The 19,504-nt window shown below is 35.6% G+C and overlaps 1 long non-coding RNA gene across 1 annotated transcript; it reads right to left on the bottom strand.

Moving 5' to 3' along the window:
* Positions 1 to 13,186: 13,186 nt before the first annotated feature.
* LOC141597036 (uncharacterized) lies at positions 13,187 to 19,202 on the bottom strand. Its single transcript, XR_012522670.1, has 3 exons — positions 19,157 to 19,202; positions 17,417 to 17,706; positions 13,187 to 13,468 (listed from the first exon to the last, which is right to left on the bottom strand). It is a non-coding gene; the product is annotated as an uncharacterized LOC141597036 (long non-coding RNA).
* Between the last annotated feature and the right edge of the window lie 302 nt (positions 19,203 to 19,504).

Genomic DNA, 19,504 nt, shown 5'->3' with positions numbered 1-19,504 from the left:
AAATCCGAAATCAATTAGGAAAGAAACAACCTCCTAATTTTCGGCCAAACAGACCGAAAATAAGGAGTGTATTTTCCTTATTTTGGTCTTTCCAAAAATATATAAAGTGTGTTAAATTGTCATCTAGTGAGAATCGAACCCATGACCTCTTGGCTTGTGTACCCTCACTATTACCGCTATGACACATTCAACTTGTTGATATTAAATACAACTGATTATATTTAACTACGAATTAACAGATTAATTCGTCCAAACTAACCTTATATATATTTAATTAAATATAACTTATTATATTTAATTTACGAATTGACAGTTAATTCGTCTCAACTTAATATTATTTAATTTTCATTAAATAATTATCTCATCAACACATTGACTAACTTTTTAGTCATTTTGGGCATCAATGTAATTATATTTCTATAACCACATTTCTCAAATACGTCCTATAGGTGTGACCTTTAGGGACCAGTTGATCACCGCTTATCTCGTATGATAATAACGTCAAACTTTCTAGCAAGCCAACCGTTATTAGGTAAACGTTAATCAACTGATTAAATATACTAAGTATACCCTTGTGAACCTGTAAGAGATTTACAAATGTTATCACACTAATTTGTGGAGGACACCAGCTCCAACAAACTCCCACTTGTCCTCACAAGTGTATGTGCGATAACCGATTCTCATATCCTTTAAAATTTCTCCCACTCAATGTAAAACAATTTGCAAATCCGAATTCACAAAGTTCGTATTTTACAAGCGATCGATGCATCGGGAGTGGTTTTCCCGACTAGAGAGTAACTTAACTGATAAACGAATCAACATTCGAGCATGGCCATGCATTTCGATTCAACTCCTCGAGTGGCCCTGAGAAATAACTATACCTGATAAGGGATGGATATTTTCCTCAACTCAAATCTTGCAGATGTAAGCACGGTATGAAATGACCCAGAAAAAATCTACTTAGCCCCAGTTACGGTAGATTGTGAGAAAGAAACCAAAGTCACCCAAAGACTGTCTTAATCTCAAGAGACAGTTGATAGTCAAAAGAATCGACTCTAGGTACACAATGGATGTCCTATCCACGACCTGGCACCGAATGTTATAAAACATTTAGGACTCCATTACGTTGTCATAAAAAGTTGTCCTACGAGGTATCGTCATAATCTCGTATCTGTGATCGATTAGTCAACTGTTTAACTTATGGCTCGTTGAACCCACCATCAATCGACTGCACAATATAATAGCCGGAGTTATCAGCTCACATTGGCGATTACGGACCAAAACAAATATAATGTAATTCAGTTCACTTTGTGGCGTTCAATGTTGTTAGTACAATCCACATGAAAAACAAAATATTATAAAACCGATGAAGTTATAAATAGTATATGAAAAAGATAACGTATCGAATTCATAATCAACTACTATAACTCAGGTACACATTAAATTCTCGTGGAAATAACGTGTCCTCAATGCTTATCATATTTCAATGGCTCAGTAGTAGAATCTGCTACAACTTCCTGTTTGGAACTATTCCAGCTGACCGCAGCACCATTAAGAGTAAGAACGAATCTAGACTGAGATTTCTAATCATTTCGATCCGTTTGGAATCTGGCATCTGCATAACCAATTGCGCATAGCTTTGCATCGCCTCCATAAGTCAATACCCAATCCTTAGTCCTCCGTAGGTACTTGAGGATTCTTTTGGTACCGACTCGTCATACTCAATGCATATGCCACGTCAGGACGTGTGCATATCATGGCATACATGATTGATCCTATTGCAGATGCATAAGGAACACGACTCATGCGCTCAATCCCTTCAGGCGTCGTGGGTGACTGAGACTTGCTCAACTGCATCCCACACGTCATTGGAAGTTTCCCCTTCTTGGAGTTGGTCAAGCTGAACCTCTCAAGAACCTTATCTCGATAAGACTCCTGACTAAGTGATAACGTCCGTCGTGATCTATCTCGGTAGATACGGATTCCCAAAATACGCTGTGTCTCACCCAGATCTTTCATCTGGAAATGGTTCTTCAACCATTCTTTAACCGAAGAAAGGAGAGGAATGTCATTCCCAATCAAGAGTATGTCATCGACATACAATATCAAGAATACAATCTTGCTCCCACTCGACTTGATATATAAGCATGGTTCTTCGACCGATCGAGTGAAACCATACTCTTTTATCACTTGGTCGAAACGATGATTCCAACTCCGAGAAGCTTGCTTAAGTGCAAATGGAACGCTTAAGCTTGCATACTTTCTTAGGATGTTTAGGATCTATGAAACCTTCGGGTTGCACCATGTACAACTCTTCCTCCAAATAACTGTTTAAGAAGGTGGTTTTCACATCCATTTGCCAAATCTCATAATCATGAAATGCGGCAATCACTAAGATTATCCGAATGGAACGTAGCATGACTACAGGTGCAAAAATCTCATCATAATGCAATCCTTGCACTTGAGTGAAACCTTTTGCCACAAGTCGTGCCTTATAGATATCTCGTTTGCGCGTCTACGTAACGCTTTATTTTGTAAAGCCATTTGCACTGTAGAGGTTTTACCTTATTAGGTAAATCAACTAGATCCCATACGTTATTCTCATACATGGAGTCCATCTCGGATTGCATGGCTTCGAGCCATAGCTTTGAGTCGGAACAGGCCATAGCACCTTTATAGGTTGCGGGTTCATTACTTTCTAGAAGTAAAACGTCATTCTCCTCGACCATACCAATGTATCTGTCCGGAGGATGAGAGTCTCTACCCGACCTCCTAGGTTCCTCAGGAATATTAACCGTATCATCAGTTGGAGGTACAGCTTCCTCCATCTGTTCCTCGGTTGTTGGTTTTGGAATCTCCAACAGCTCGAAGGTTCTATTACTCGACTTGTTCTCGAGAAATTCTTTCTCTAAGAACGTCGCACTAGCCGCAACAAATACTCGATATTCGGTAGGCGAATAGAAGTAATGACCAAATATTCCTTTTGGATAACCTATAAAGTATGTCTTGACCGATCGCGGGCCGAGCTTATCCTCGTGTCTCCACTTGACATAAGCCTCGCAGCCCCAAACCCGAATAAAGGACAAGTTAGGTACCGTTCCTTCCACATTTCATATGGAGTCTTGTCGACGCTTTAGACGGACTTCGGTTAAGTATAAGAGCAAAACGACAAAAGAGCATAACCCCATAATGAATCAGGCACTACGGTGTGACTCATCATGGATCGAACCATATCAAGTAAGGTTCGATTTCTCCATTCGGACACACCATTTAATTGAGGTGTTCCAGGTGGAGTTAACTGTAGAGCGATTCCACAGTCTTTCAGGTGTTGATCAAACTCATTTGAAAGATATTCGCCACCCCGATCTGAACGGAGTGCTTTAATCTTTCTACCCAGTTGGTTCTGTACCCTATTCTGGTATTCCTTGAATTTCTCAAAGGACTCACTTTTATGCTTCATTAAGTAGACATATCCGTATCTACTCAAATCGTCCGTGAAAGTGATAAAATATCTATAGCCATCTCTAGCGATAATTGACATAGGTCCACATACGTCCGTATGTATGAGTCCTAATAGGTCACTGGCGCGCATTCCAACACCTTTGAAGGAAATTCGAGTCATCTTGCCAATGAGACATGATTCACACGTGCCATATGTAGAAAATCCGAATGAGGGAATAGTCTCATTATCGACGAGTTTCTTTACGCGTTTCTCATTTATGTGTCCCATTCGACAATGCCATAGATAAGTTTGATCTTTGTCACCAACCTTTAATTTTTTATTATTCATGTGTAATACTTCCGTGGTTTGATCTAAGATATAAATTTCATTCATGGAAACTGCTTTGCCATAAATCATTTCATTAAAAGAGAAAATACAAGTATTATCCTTTATTGAAAATGTAAAACCGTCTTTAGCAAGTACGGAAACAGAAATAATATTCTTAGATAAACTGGGTACATAGTAACAATTATTTAAAGATAACTCAAAACCACTAGGGAGTTGTATTACATATGTTCCCTTCGAGGCAGCAGCAACTCGCGCTCCATTCCCGACTCGCAGGTCCACATCACCTTTTTCGAGAGGTATGATGTTCTTTAGGCCCTGCAAATACACAGATGAGAACCACAACCAGTATCTAGTACCCAAGTTCCGAAACTTGCATGGTTAATCTCAATCATATGAATATAAGATGACATACCAACAGGAACGACGCGGCCTGCCTTGATGTCCTCACGGTAGACGGGACAGTTCCTCCTCCAATGTCCAGTCTTGTGACAATGGTGGCACTCTATGTCACCGCCCTTGCTCTTTGTCTTGCCCTGTGAGCCACTAGTCTCACCAGGCGCACTCTTACCGTTTCCTGGCTTCTTAAACTTTGGCTTACCTACAGCTAGGTCGCCATGAGCCTTGCCCTTACCTGTACTCTTGTTGTGAATCGTGAGAACATTCGCTTCATGCTCCCACTCAATTTCATATCCTTCTCGGTGCATTACGAGAAGGGAGTGTAGCTCATGAGGACTCTTTTTCAAGTCATTCATGTAGTAGTTCGCCCTGAAAAGGGCAAAACCATCGTGAAGAGAATGAAGCATTCGGTCAATGACAATGCTCTCACTGATTCTACAATTCAGTGACTCCAGTTTCTCGACATTCTCAATCATGTGAAGAATGTGTGGGCTAACCGGTTGGCCCTTCTGGAGTTTCGCATCAAAGAAGCGACAGGTATGCTCATATGTAATGATTCTCGGTGCCTTTGAGAACTCATTAGTGAGCGTGGTGAAAATCTTGTTTGCACCTTGGGCAATGAAGCGTCTCTGCAAATTGGTTTCCATTGCAAAGATGAGTACGTTCTTTATCGCACCCGCTTCCATAACGAAATCACTATAAGCGAGTGACTCGTTGGCTCCTGCATTTGGGCCTGGTTGACCGGTATTGGCTCGATTAAATAACGAGCTTACCGTCAAGAATGACAAAGATTCCGTAGTCTTTGCCTCCCGATCCATAAAGTTGGACCCATCATTCTTCAATCGCGTGGACTGATTCATTTGGTCCATGAATACTTTTAGCCAGGATGAACGATCTAGTGTGGCACTAGGCATTGGGATTGCGTTATTTCCACCATTTGTTGTAACAGATTATTGATAATTAGCGTGTTCTACATCAAGAAAGAAGAATAAAATAATAAGCATGCATCGTTTTTATTTTAAGTCTAATGAACTAATGTCATAACGCGAAGACTCAAAAACATTTATACAATTGACCTCCCTCAAAAATTATATAAATGACCCCAAGACTCAATTCTCTGTAAATTGATAAGCTAACCTGTTAGCTAATTCTACCGTTAGAATTCCTGGTCGATAAATTTCTGTAAATTTTATCTTTAGTCCATCATAATCACGAGAAACTCTTCGGACTATGATGTTGAGGTAAACTAAGTCAACACAACTACTTACCCAACGTAGAAGGGGTCATATTAGGCCTACCGACGAAGAAGGGACTCATAGATGTTTGCCCTTATAAAGACTAATCTCAATTTCCGTTTTAGAGGAAGATCCCATCAACTATTTTTAATTCATTTTAAGTGAACTATAATCTAGCATGCGAGAATGATTTAAACTAAAGTGATGGCTTATAGACTGTGACATCTGCATGTCCATGAAAACTAACAAACAACTATATGAGTCAATTTTCATGCATTTTAGTAGTAGGTGGTTTGGTTTTAGGCGGAATATGATGCAATTACTAGCATGTGAATGAAAAGCAATAAAATGAAAAACGTAAAAAAAAACAGTAAAAGTCCTAGTGTGGCCTATCCTATCAAAATGAACAATAAATACAAGTTTGGAATCCATCCTTGGACCCGAGAAGCTTGTCTTGATGTTCCATCTTGATCCATGTAGCGGGAGTGAGCTTGAATCTTCATCTTTAGTCTTCTTTGAAATTACAATAATTAAAATTACATAATTGACCTATTAATTACATTCTAATTTCAAAACCCAAAACTAAAATAAGGGAGATTCGAGATCTCATAATTACATAAAAATCATGTTTCCTTCATTACGAAAACATGATTGACTAAGGCCACACTAAGTAGTACATTATACAACTGATTGCAAAAATTAAATACGTAAATAAAATTCATTCATTCGATTCATTCAACATAATTAAAAGCATCAACTAAAATAAATTAAACATACATAATACAATAAATTAATTATGTTGATTAATTTATCCAAACCACCTATTTAAATTAAATTAAGTGACAATTCCGCAATTTAATCACATTAATTCATACATAATCCATATTAAACTTGTAATATGAATTCTATCCGTCAAAATTTTAAACTGCTTTAAAATAACTCGGTATCATTAAATTGTGAACCGATTCACAATAACTAATTGGCCAAAAAAAAATAACTTCTGTTTTTTGTTTGGTTTCGGCATAACCAATTAAAATTCCAGCTCTCGGCTGAAAAAGAAAACAGCCAAAAAAAATTTTTTTTTTTTTTTTTTACTTATCCGGCAATAAAAAAACAAAACCTTTCCCTTCCTTTTTTTTTTTATGCGGCAAAAGAAGGAAAAAAAAAACCAAACTTTCTATTTCCTTTTCTGAATCGGTAAATCAAAAAAAATCCTAAAAACGTTTTTTTTTTTTTTTTTATCAAACGGCAAACCCTAAAAATTTTTTGAGCCGTCAAAAAAAAAGTTCCCTTTTGCGGCAGTAAGCCCTAAAACAAGATTGATGAAGAACAAAGTTTACAGTTGCTAATAGAACATGGTTTAGCAAATGGATTAACAAGCATGATTAATCTTTTATGCTAAAACTATATAGCAAAAACAAATTCTCGTATCAATGACATGATGATACTATATCTATTCTAACTTAATCTGCATTAAATCAAAATTCGCCAATTCTTCATATGATAATTTTAACCGATTAAAACAAAGATATGATCAAAAGAAATTGGATATAAATCATCAAACAAAAGGGAAAACAAAGCAAAAAAAAAACAGGCCGTAAAAAAAACCTCGGCCAAAAAAAAAATTTTAACCGAAAAAAAAAGGAACCCTAATTTATTTACTCGAAAATTAGGTTACAGTTTACATACAATTTTATGAAAATCATCAAAATTAAAATCGTGGCCTAGTGCTCTGATACCACTTGTGGGAAATAATCTGCATACTTCCCCTTAATTTAGAAGGATTATAACGATTTAAAGAAGATGATCTAAGGTCATAAAATAAAATACATAAACATAAGTAAAAGATTTAGAATTAACCTCCGGTCTTAGCAAATATGGCCTAAGAACAATACCAAAGTAGGTATTCGCCTATTGGTTGCACCCAAGACGATCTGAGATATACCCTTTGATTATGCTAGAAATCAATCTAAAATTTTCTGTAAAATTTTATTGTCTTTGTGTTCTTGTGATGAGAAAGAGGAGGCAAGGTCAGAAAAAGTATTAGGTCAGAAATAATTCTCTACCTTTCTTTTTATATAGACCGAAATCCGAAATCAATTAGGAAAGAAACAACCTCCTAATTTTCGGCCAAACAGACCGAAAATATCGGCCAAACAGACCGAAAATAAGGAGTGTATTTTCCTTATTTTGGTCTTTCCAAAAATATATAAAGTGTGTTAAATTGTCATCTAGTGAGGATCGAACCCATGACCTCTTGGCTTGTGTACCCTCACTATTACCACTATGACACATTCAACTTGTTGATATTAAATACAACTGATTATATTTAACTACGAATTAACAGATTAATTCGTCCAAACTAACCTTATATATATTTAATTAAATATAACTTATTATATTTAATTTACGAATTGACAGTTAATTCGTCTCAACTTAATATTATTTAATTTTCATTAAATAATTATCTCATCAACACATTGACTAACTTTTTAGTCATTTTGGGCATCAATGTAATTATATTTCTATAACCACATTTCTCAAATACGTCCTATAGGTGTGACCTTTAGGGACCAGTTGATCACCGCCATCTGTATGATAATAACGTCAAACTTTCTAGCAAGCAAACCGTTATTAGGTAAACGTTAATCAACTGATTAAATATACGAAGTATACCCTTGTGAACCTGTAAGAGATTTACAAATGTTATCACACTAATTTGTGGAGGACACCAGCTCCAACATGTGAGTGATCTGTCACATGTGTTAGAGGCAGAGAACTTAGAGCTAGATGAGTCCTTATCATATCTTGAGGTGCCTAAGCAGATTTTTGACCGAAAGGTTAGGAAGACTAGGAGTGGTAAGACAGTTTTGCTTAAGATACTTTGGTCTAACCACGAGACTGAGGAAGCTACATGGGAGCCAGAGGAAGCTATGAAAGAGCGTTACCCTTTCCTTTTTGATCAGGTATGTATGGTTACGGGGACGTAACCTTGTTTCTTTTAGGGGGGTAGGAGATGATCGCGAAGAGTTTTTAGGAGTCTTATACCCTTTTTTGTATGTCGTGTCGGTATGTTTGTCGGGATGTGTTGGGTTAGTAACATGTTTCATGTTGAGTTTTGTCTTGGTTGTTGAGTCGGAAGTGTGGTGGGAGTACCTTTGTTTAGTTGTGGTTTGAACTTCGGGGACGAAGTTCTTTTTAAGGAGGGAAGACTGTAATACTCCGTATTTATGAGTCTTTGGGTACTCTATCGAGTAGGCTTTACTCTGTCGAGTAAGGGTGAGTTGCGTTTTAAAATAGTTTCTGACCTGTTGGATACTCGATCGAGTAAGGGGGTACTCGATCGAGTACCTTAGATACTCGATCGAGTAGCCGGTTTACGGGGAGTTTTTCTCGGGTTTTGTTAATTATGCGATTAAGATATATAACCTTTTCCGTCATCATTCTAAACACTTTTGCAAAACCTAATTTACTGTCAAAGAGAGAAAGCAAGTACGTTCATCATCTTAATCGCATTGTTAGCAAATCCCGGAGTTTGGAAGGTCGGTTTTCATCGTTGGTTATACCGTTGAGATCCTTGCGTCGAGGATAAGATCTATGTACCCTTTTTATTGTCTTTCCTTTAAGTTGGTTAAACCCTAATCTAGGGATTTGGGGGTTTTTGAGTAGTTTGTGATTTAGTAGCATTTGTATGTTGTATGATAGGAGGAGGTTTTGTAGAAGAAGCCTTTTGATACAGCTGTAGAGACCGTCTGATAGTTTTGCTTTCCAGGTAGGATTTCCTACTCAGTATTAGTCCCATAATGGGATGATTGTTGATGTGTTGAGATTGATTGTTTGATATAGTAATTGTATTGTGACGGCTGTGATTGTGATTGTGGTTGTTTGTCTATGGTTCTCGAGATGCGTTCTCGGCTGAGTGGAGTCACTTGCGGGAGTGGCTTCACGCCCTAGTTTCGCCCTTCGTGGAACCCGCCACGGAAGGAGATGTGCACATTAATGGACAGGGTTATCGCTCGGTATGATGAGCGGGGCTTAGGTGGAACGATCGCGGTCCCCCATCGGCGGTGGTCCGGTCCAAAGGACGGTGAGTGATTGAGATTGTTGGGATTGGTGTGATTGTGTGTGTGTGTGTGTGACGGTTAAGCTGTCTGTTTATCTTATTGTTGATATATTGAGTTGTGTGATTAGTACTGACCCCGGTTGTTGTTTTGTAAACCTGCGGTGATCCATTCGGGGATGGTGAGCAGTAATTGAGCAGGTTTGAGTTGAGTACTGGAATAGCTGGGATGTGCCACCGTCTGACGATAGAAGTCTTCCGCTGTAGTCTTTTAGTTTTATGACGTTTCAGTATTTCAGTAGACAGTTGGTTTTAAGAACTTGTACCCGTATTTTGGGATTTTGTTTCAGTTGTACTTTTCACTAAAGTTATATCATTTAAGTTGTTTTGTTATTGTCTTATGAATATCATGCCTCGGGTAACCGAGATGGTAGCATCCTTATACCTGAGTGGTCCTGGTAAGGCACTTGGAGTATGGGGGCGTTACAGTAATAATATGTGCAGGATTGAGTAAATTAATGTACGAGATTTAGCAATTACATTTAAGGACTACATAGTATAAAAAGAGTCCTAAAATTTAGGGGAAAAAATTAAAAAGTGGTTCCCTATTGCAAATTGTGGGTGTCAAAGTGATTTAAGTTCTTTCACCCTTATGTAAGTATGGAACGCATACAAGTTTTTCTAACCTATGCCTAGGGGTGTTAATGAGCCGGGCCGAGCGCGAGCTTGGCCTTGCTCGGCTTGTGCTCAAGAACCAAAACTCGAGCTCGAGCCGATCTCGAGCTTATCCGAGCTTGAAAAAAATGTGCTCGTTATAAAGCTTGCGAGCTTTAACGCAAGCTCGAGCCAAACTCGAGCCCAAATCGAGCCTATATAAATCTGTTTATTTTTTTATTTTTTTCCTTTCGATATTTTCAATAACAAGACTCGAAAGTTATATGTAAAAATATTTAGCAAATCATTGAGACATTTGATATGTGTGATACAAAAATATAATCATGATAACATATTTTTATAAAATAATAGCAATATCTTAGGTAATCACACAAGTTCAAGCCGCTCGCGAGCTTTTCGATTCGAGCCAGCCTTTGCTCGGCTTGACTCGTTAAGCTCTCGAGTCGAGCCCGAGCCCGAGTCGAGCTCACACGAGCCGAGCTTTGCCCGAGCCGATCTCGAGTAGCTCGCGAGCTGTCTCGTCTCGTTAACACCCCTACCTATGCCCACTAGGCATAGGATAAGAAACTAAAATAGGAAAAAACTAAATGTGTTTTTTGTAAATTGAAGTAAAAATGATGGAACATTACGACTTCCCATAAAAATAGCATTTAATTCTTTCCTATTTTGTTTCTTATCCTATGCCTAGTGGACATAGGTTAGAAAAACCGAATACATACATATACATTACAATATAATCAATATGAGTACAAAACATATGTTAAAAAATAATTGTGAACATCAAAGAAAAAGGGAAAATTACAAAAAAAAAAACATGAATTAAGTACAAAACAGAAATTTGAAATAATTACAAAATAATAAATTACAAAAAATTATATTATGTAAAATATTTAAAACTAAAAACTACTGTAAAAAAAATATTGCATGCAATTCAAAAAAAAGGAAAATGGATTAAATTTTAAAAAATTTATAGTAAAAAATGTTAGAAGCTCGATCTTCGTTATCATGCATAATTACTTTTGATAATAGACTACAAATGTCTAGTAGGTCTCGTGAGAGACCGTCTCCCATTAATTTAGTGGGAGACATAATAGGGTAAAAAAGAAAATCAATAGATCCCTCACCCCATCATGTGAGAGGTCTCTCAATAACGCTATTGAGATACCGTCTCTATGAAGTTTTTGTAATAAATGTCCCATATGAGGGGTGAATAAAAGTTTTGAGAACAACTTTGAAGTGAGAAGCTTAGATTTAAGATTGAAAAATTTGATATATTAAGCCAACTAATTGAAGAGACTAGCCGTGTAAACCAATGGAAGGGCTTCAATGTATGTTGAAAAATTTGATATCATGGTCAGATGTTATGAACAGATTTTCCTATTAACAAGGTGTTCTTCATCTATACAATCTAATAATTTAGACCTCCATAATTTCTTTGAGTAAGTCTCCTGAGAGACGGTCTCTTAATAAGCTTTATTGAGAGACCATTGTACAATTTTAAGAAAAAGTGGTACTAAAAGTAATAAAATATGTACAAATTATGATTAATGATAAAATGGGTACATTTATTATATATGTAAATAGGTACGAAATTACTATGTAACGATCAACAATAAAAAGGGTACGAAATACAAATAAAAGGGTACGAAATTTTGGTCTCTCAATAACTTAGTGAGAAACCGTCTCTCCCAAGTTTTAGTGAATTTCTTATTAGGACTCGCAAAAGTCATAATCCTCCCTATTAATAAGAGAATAAAAATTCTCTTAGGGGGTGTTTGGTTGGGAGAAATGGAATGGATTCTAGTCATTATAGTGTTTGGTTGGGTGTTTTGTAATGGAGTTAGAATCTTGATGGATTCTCATTCCGCCCCAACCCCTTGGAATCTCATACCCACCTCCTCCCCATGGATTCAAACTCCATTCCTTCATGGTTATTTTTCTAATGAACCAAACATGTTTTGGAAAGTATGGCATTGGAACCCCATACTCCTATGGTTTCTCATTTCAATCCATTTCATTCCTAAGTAGTGAACCAAACGACCCCTTAGTTTTCCCTTAAAAAAACATCTAGCTAAATAAGGTAATAAATAAAATTTTCTTTCATTACATTATTATCTTTTTAATGAATATAATCTTGTAAATAAACTCTAATTTTTTAAATAAATACATAATTATGATTTTTTCATTAAAATAAAATAAAATAGATATTAAATTATAAAGTATAAGTTACTAAATTTTTCAGTAATACAATAATTATTACTGTAGAGAATAACTTGACACATGATTACTATTAGCTTCGTGTCAAAACACATTCATTAAAAAAATTCACAACTTAATAATTTTTTTTATCAGTTTTCAATTCAATTTTTTTTTGTTTCGTAACAAAATACAATTGAGTGAACTGATAAATATTAATGAGTTGCAAATTTTAGAAGTATAAATCCTCCTATAATACAACTTCTCTAAAGTTTTTTTCTCCAAAGTGCTCAACCTTATATATGGAAACAAATTAGATTTTCATTTATTAAACTAATTTTCCATTTAAAATAATCTGTACATAAACACTGTATCTCCTATTATTAAGTTCGTGATGAAAAAAGATTTTTAAAAAAAAATTGATGTAGTTAAAATACTTTCATAAAAAACACAATTCATGGAGTTATTCAATTCTTTTGATTAATTTTAATATTAGTTATTTTTTATAAAAATCCGCGAGATATAAATCTAAAATCTATAACTAATACACTAAAAATTAAAAGGCCTATATTTACCGCGCATTTGTGCGTGATCTACACTAGTTACTATGAAATGAATTAAGTAAAGTTTGAAAAAGCATCATTGAGGCATGAAAATATTAACACAAAATCTCATTGAAGACGGCGATATCCGTCACAAGCTTGTGACGGATAATAAAGAGCATAGAAAATGTGAGATAAGTTTATAATATGGAGGAAAATAAAATGGACAGTCTCTAAACTTCTTCTCATAAAGTCACAAGTTCCAATATAAGAGTATTATATTATTTTATTTATTCGTAAAACAAGGTAATATTTCTTATAGTCACCATTTTATTCGTAAGATATTCATAGTAGGAGTGACAATAGAGATAGGATGTTCTCAATTGACAAGTGCGAAATCGGCAGAGACATAAATATTGTCATTGGGCGTTATGCCAAAAATTTTGCCGTCTGCAGTGGTCTTTGTAATCAGATCGGTGGCCTCACTAGTATAAGAAGCATCATGCAAATTCTTTAGGATTTCTTCTGGAGACAGTTTTTCGATGAGGCTCTTTGATCCACAAGCAACATAAACCTACCACGATATCATCCAAAACATGAATATGTGTAAGAGGGCGAAATGACCAAAATTTGAAGTATGGATTCTTTGAATTTATTTTTGGATGATTTTTAATATCCGTTTATTACATCCTCTTTTAGTAATAGTAACATGCCGTCTTCTTACAAATCTATAATAATTTCTTTTCATTTTACGTTATATTTTATTGAATTTTCAAAACAACCAGACCTGTTTTATAAGATAGAAAAAAAATTTACTTTTTCATTTTTCAAAATCACTCCGTTTTAACCCTCTTTTCAAACAAAATTTATTTTAATTAATTTTATTAGTCGTATGATGTTTTTCAACCAAACTTAAGACTATCATAGTTTCTTTGTTATTTGTCGTAAGAAACGTTCTTATATGCTTTTTGAAGATAACCAGAAGTACAACTTAACAGAAAGTGTCGGAGTCAAATTCAGAGATCTCCTTAACAGAAATATAGCTAAAAAAGTCAAGAGTCACGTGAGACACTTTGTACTTCTAATCCCTACGTTAGTGTGACTATTATACGTCGAACCATTTTCAAAATAATATTTTTGTATTAAAATATAATTGCAAAGATGCTTTTAAAACATAATTTCTGCTTAAGTATTATTTTATCTAATTTTACGATAAATAATGCGTAACTTTTTAAATACATTTTAAAATAATCCGCGTGTAGTACATATTATTACGCCTATTACTATCCGACGCTTTATGGATCAGAAATTTTTTATTTCGAATTACATATGTAAATAAACTCCATTTTATTATTATTTTACTCTGTCTTAAACCATTTGAATTTTCCATTAACTTGAACGTCTGTTCTTGGGATATTCTAATAATACTCCCTCCCATCCACTCTTTTCTTCCCTATTTCCTAAAACGGATTATTCAGGTTTTCTTCTCCTTTCCTTTTTGAGAAAGTTTTTATTAATATAATACTCCTATCTCTCTCCACTCATCAAACCCCACTATATTCTTTATTAATATTTAATTCTAATTATTCCTACCTCTCTCCAATAACCAAACCCCACCCATCTCCTTTATTAATATTTAATCCTAATTATTCATACCTCTCTCCAATTATCAAACTCCACTCATATCTTTATCAATATTATACTCCACACCCTTAATCTCCATGCCCACTTCAAATGGGAAGAAAAGAGTGGATGGGAGGGAGTATATTTTAAGCTACTAATAAGTTAGTATCGTCAATTCGTCATAGTGTTACACGATTATTATCAATTCGTGATAGAACCTAGTTTTTTAATTAGTCAAATCTTGTTTGTCCAATTATACCATTAGTATTATGAAAATTATTTTGACTTAAAACTTCAGTGTAAATATTTTCAGTTTTAGAAATATAATTATTGCATTTTAAATTTTTCGAAGGTAAATCTTATAAATTAAAAATCGAGTCGACATTGAAATAATTTACTAAATCAAATAAAACTGATTTTTTAACCCCTTACATTTCATGCTCATACTTTCGTGACTTGCCCCTCAATTGTACAACAACAACATCAGAGCCTTAATCCCAAAATAATTTGGGGTCGGCTGACATGAATCATCCTTTCAAACCATCCATGAGTGGGCGCACGCCTCCAAAAGCGAATAAAAAAGGAAAAATGAAAAACAAAAAGGTAGAACGAAAATGTAATGGAAAGTCAAGGTAAACTTAGGGGTTTTAAAATCGAATTTCGGATTTCTTTTATAAAAACATAAAATTTAAACCGAGAGAAAAGATTAAAACGATTTTTAAAAACCGAAATAGAATTAAGGATCCGGAATGAATCAAGTAAAATGTATAAGAAAATGATTGGTAAAAAAGTGTAATAAAAGAGAGAAGAATAAATAATTTAATGCTCCTGATATAAAAACATTTCATGCTCATACTCACTCTTCCTTCTCCATCATTTACTAAGTAAAATAAAAATGGCAACTCTACCACCCTTTTCCTCATTTCCAGGAAACAAAATTATAACAACAAAAAGAAAGCCATTCATTTTCTTACTGAGTAGAAGAATATAATAACTCAAAGAGCTATCAGACCTTCATCTCGAATTAAACGACACTTCCGCATCCCCGTTATTTGTTTACTTATTCCATTTAAAGGTATCTCATCCATTTGTATATCTTTCGATATTAGGAAAGTCATTTATGTGTAACACAAAATCTCATTGAAGACGGCACGTATCCGTCACTTTGAAGTGACGGATACCATTTCCTCTCACAAATGACCCAAATAGAGGAGAGAGGGAAGCACATGGGGGTGCCCCCACCTTGTCCCCCCTATCTGTTTTGTGAGTGGCATAACCGTCACTTGCTTCGACCCGTCTTCAACAAGACTAACTGTATGTGTAATTTGATGATACATACTCCTTCCATTCAACTTCACACTACCATTATCTATTTTGTACACTATTCATAGTTAAGTATTCAATTTCTAATGTAAATTGCTTCTTTTCCCCAATTCTATGCTAATTTTCATTCCACTAACAATCAACATAAATGATTCCCTTCCTTTTCCTTAATCTTTGTGCCAAAACTAAAGGTAAACAAATAACCGGGACCAAGGGAGTATATACCAACCCAAATCTCTAATGTAAATTGCTTATTTTCCCCAATTCTATGCTAATTTTCACCATCCAATAATTAATCAAAGGTATTGGTACTAATCTTAATTTCAAGTAGGAACTATTTATGGGCAGGTTTTGAGGACTACAAGCATGCTCCCCCTATAGCTTGGGAGACCCGCTGTCTTCCTTGTGATAAGGGTGGGCAGGGTATTATCAACTGCCATTTGTGGAACATAGCAGTACTTGGAAAATATACTTGGTGGATTTCTCATATGAAGGATAGCTTGTGGGTGAAATGGATTCATACTATATACATAAAGCAACATGATTCGTGGCAGTATCACCCGTCCATTAATTCAAGCTGGACTTGAAGACGGCAAGTATGCAAGTTTAATTAAGGAGAAACTTAAACAAGGGTTCCTGAATGGAGTATGGCAGGACAAATACATAGTGCACAGAGCCTACTAATGGCTATTAGGAGCTCATCATAATGGTAGGTACTACAAAATGGTAGGGATAGAACATAGAAGTCGGTAGGGACCAGTTTAGCGGCTTCACATAAAAACTGGAAAATAAAATAAAAGTGATGACTGATGAGTGAACTATTGGGTCAAAATACTTTGAAATGGACCCTAAATCGCTAATTAGTTTGCTAAATTATCCAAAAAATTCGAGACTTGTTCCAAACATATTTTTTGCATCTTTAAGTAAAAACGATTCGTGAGATTTTTTTTATTATTACCGTCTCAAATATCGTTTCATTATTTTATTATTATTTGTTATTTTGTTTGACCCTTTCTTATGTATAATTTAAAAGGCCATGTAAATTAATTTTTGTTTTTATATTATTTTATTCAAATAAGCACTGTAATTTAGTTATTTTTTGAATAACCAAAAAAAATGTACTCTGTCTTGGTCATTTTGTGTCCTTTTCCATATTGAGGGTGTCTCGATCAGTGAGTTGTTGTCGTTTCTATTTTAAGAATGAACTTGATAAACAATTTGATAATTCACACTCAATTTGTTCCACTTGTCATTTAGTAATTAACCTTTCTCTCTTTCATTAGTCTTTATGCTAAAACCAAATGATAAAATTGACCGGGATGGAGGGAGTAATAGTTCGAAAGACCTAGTTATTTGGTACGACTAAGTTAGAACATGGAACCCTCGTTTAAGCCAAACTTATGATATCGCTAGTCCAATTTAGATTATATAAGTTCACTTAGGAATTTGCATCGACGTAAGAAATAAAAGGTGCCACCAGGCCATTTGCTAGCAGTTACATTTACATCAGTCAATAAGGATGGTCTAAGTGTTATATGAGTTTTTTTGTCGAATAAAGTTTAATAGGAGTGAATACCTTTCTTGGAGATGGTTTTGTAACGGGTGCAACCCAAGCTAAAAGCCATGCAGAAGGGTTTTTTTCCTTGTTGTAGCCAGAGTAGACAACGGCACCTTTCCACGCGACTTGGTCCAAAAATAGTTTTTCACCAGCAGGAATCGGAGGTAAAACGCTTGGAGAGGGATCCTCGGTAAAATTAATGTACCGCTCACAGAGCATCTCAGTTGAGGTATGGTTCTTCATGTTGACATATAACTGCCTTTGCGGCTTCGCCACTTGCATCGATGCCATGCTTTGTCAACACTATTCTGCCAAATGAGCACGAATCACATGGTAGTTGAAAGTTGTATACTTTTATTGGATGTTTTTTCTCTAAGTTATTTAGGGATAATGAGCAATATCTAATAATAAACATTTAGGTCTGACAGGCTCGGGTCAATCCGGATTGCCAGTTAAATTTGCGTCCTCTATCCGGGTAAAGACTATTCGGGTCAAGTTAGTTTTTTCATGTTTACAACACGATTGTTATTTGATTTGTCCTACTCTTAAGAATGATATGCTTGTCTTAAGAGAGAAACATGTTACATGCATTAATCATTTTTTTTAATGATATATAAGTTCTGTATAGCCAGCGCAATAGAAAATAGAAATACTCGCCTAATACGAGACATGATATTCAAAAGTCGAAAGTAGAGGCAGCAACCCTATCCATTACCGACGATTATTATATAAAACCGTTTTAGATAACCATTATTGTAAAACTAAGTAATTATTGACCTAAAACACTTCACTAAAATAACTTCCACCAATTATCACATTTTATAAGAAGGACATTAAGGTCTTTTGTTATATGGTTTTATAATGTGATATTGTAACCGTTCTACACTCCACTAGGTCGGGTTCGGGCCAGGCTAGTTGGGGCCGGGTCAGTTCAAGCTTGTCACATTATCGGGTTAGTTCGGGTCGGGTCGGGTCGGGTCAGGTCCTTTTAGGTTTTTGGGTCGTTTCGGGTATGTTTTGACGGGTCAAGCGGGTCGGGTTGTTTCGGGTCGAGTCATTTTCAGGTCAATGATTAATAGATAAAAAGGCATTTCAGGTCTTTTGGGGTCAATTAAAGTTATGTTTTATAGGGTCATTTTCGGGTTGGGTGGTTTCGGATCGAGTCATTTCGGGTTGGGTCTGTTACAGGTCCATGAAAGCTCGGGTCATTTTCGGGTCGGATCATATCAATTCGGGTTTCGGGTGTCATTCAGGTGCGGCATTCCGGGTCAATTTCGGATCTCGGGTCAGCCTTTTCAAGTCGGGTCAATCAGATCGGATTGATTTTACCAGGTCTAATTTCGACGATCCAAAATAGACCTCGATTCTAACTAGAAAGACCACACATTATAACAGTATAATAAAGATGGAAAGGATTAGCCTAGTGCAAAACCATTACACCCACCCCGCCAAATTTATTTCTAAAGATGGAAAGGATTAGCCTGCTAGCACGATTGACGCCATTATTAATTAAACAGCAAGTCTATTTTATAACGGACATGGGGACATATATATTCGTCACAAGTTTATGGGGGTTAAGTAATACTCATGTGGATAGATAAGGCAAAACAGATTGCTACTCCCTAAGCATTCTTTTTTTTGTCTTATCTACCCTATATGGGTAATATTTAACCTTTCGCAAACTTGCGACGGATATGTCCGTCATAAATGAGAATTTGGGTTAAAAAGGAGATACATAATGAAAAGCAAAGTCATTACCTTTAGTTTTTGCACGGTGTAATTACAAGGGCAATGTTGCTCCACACTAAAATTTGATCCATTCATTGCGTTTATATACTGCCACCCTTTTCACTTGATAATAAAATAACTTAGAATCTATGTTATTCTTGATTTTACTTTATGTTAGTGGTCAGTCTAATAAGCGAATCAAGGACTTTAACCACATTCTTTTACTCTCCTTTTACAATGTTTTCCTGTGGCATTTGCAGGGCGGAGATGAGAGCTATGAATTTTACTAAGGTTATCGTCCATATGGACAACAAACCTTGTGTCGGGTTCATTAAGGAAGACCAACTCCTAAGCAATAGCCTCCGACCTTTGGTTAGT

Source organism: Silene latifolia, chromosome 8 (genome assembly GCF_048544455.1).
Source record: "Silene latifolia isolate original U9 population chromosome 8, ASM4854445v1, whole genome shotgun sequence".
Classification (NCBI taxonomy): domain Eukaryota; kingdom Viridiplantae; phylum Streptophyta; class Magnoliopsida; order Caryophyllales; family Caryophyllaceae; genus Silene; species Silene latifolia.
This window is presented reverse-complemented; position numbering and strand designations above follow the sequence as displayed.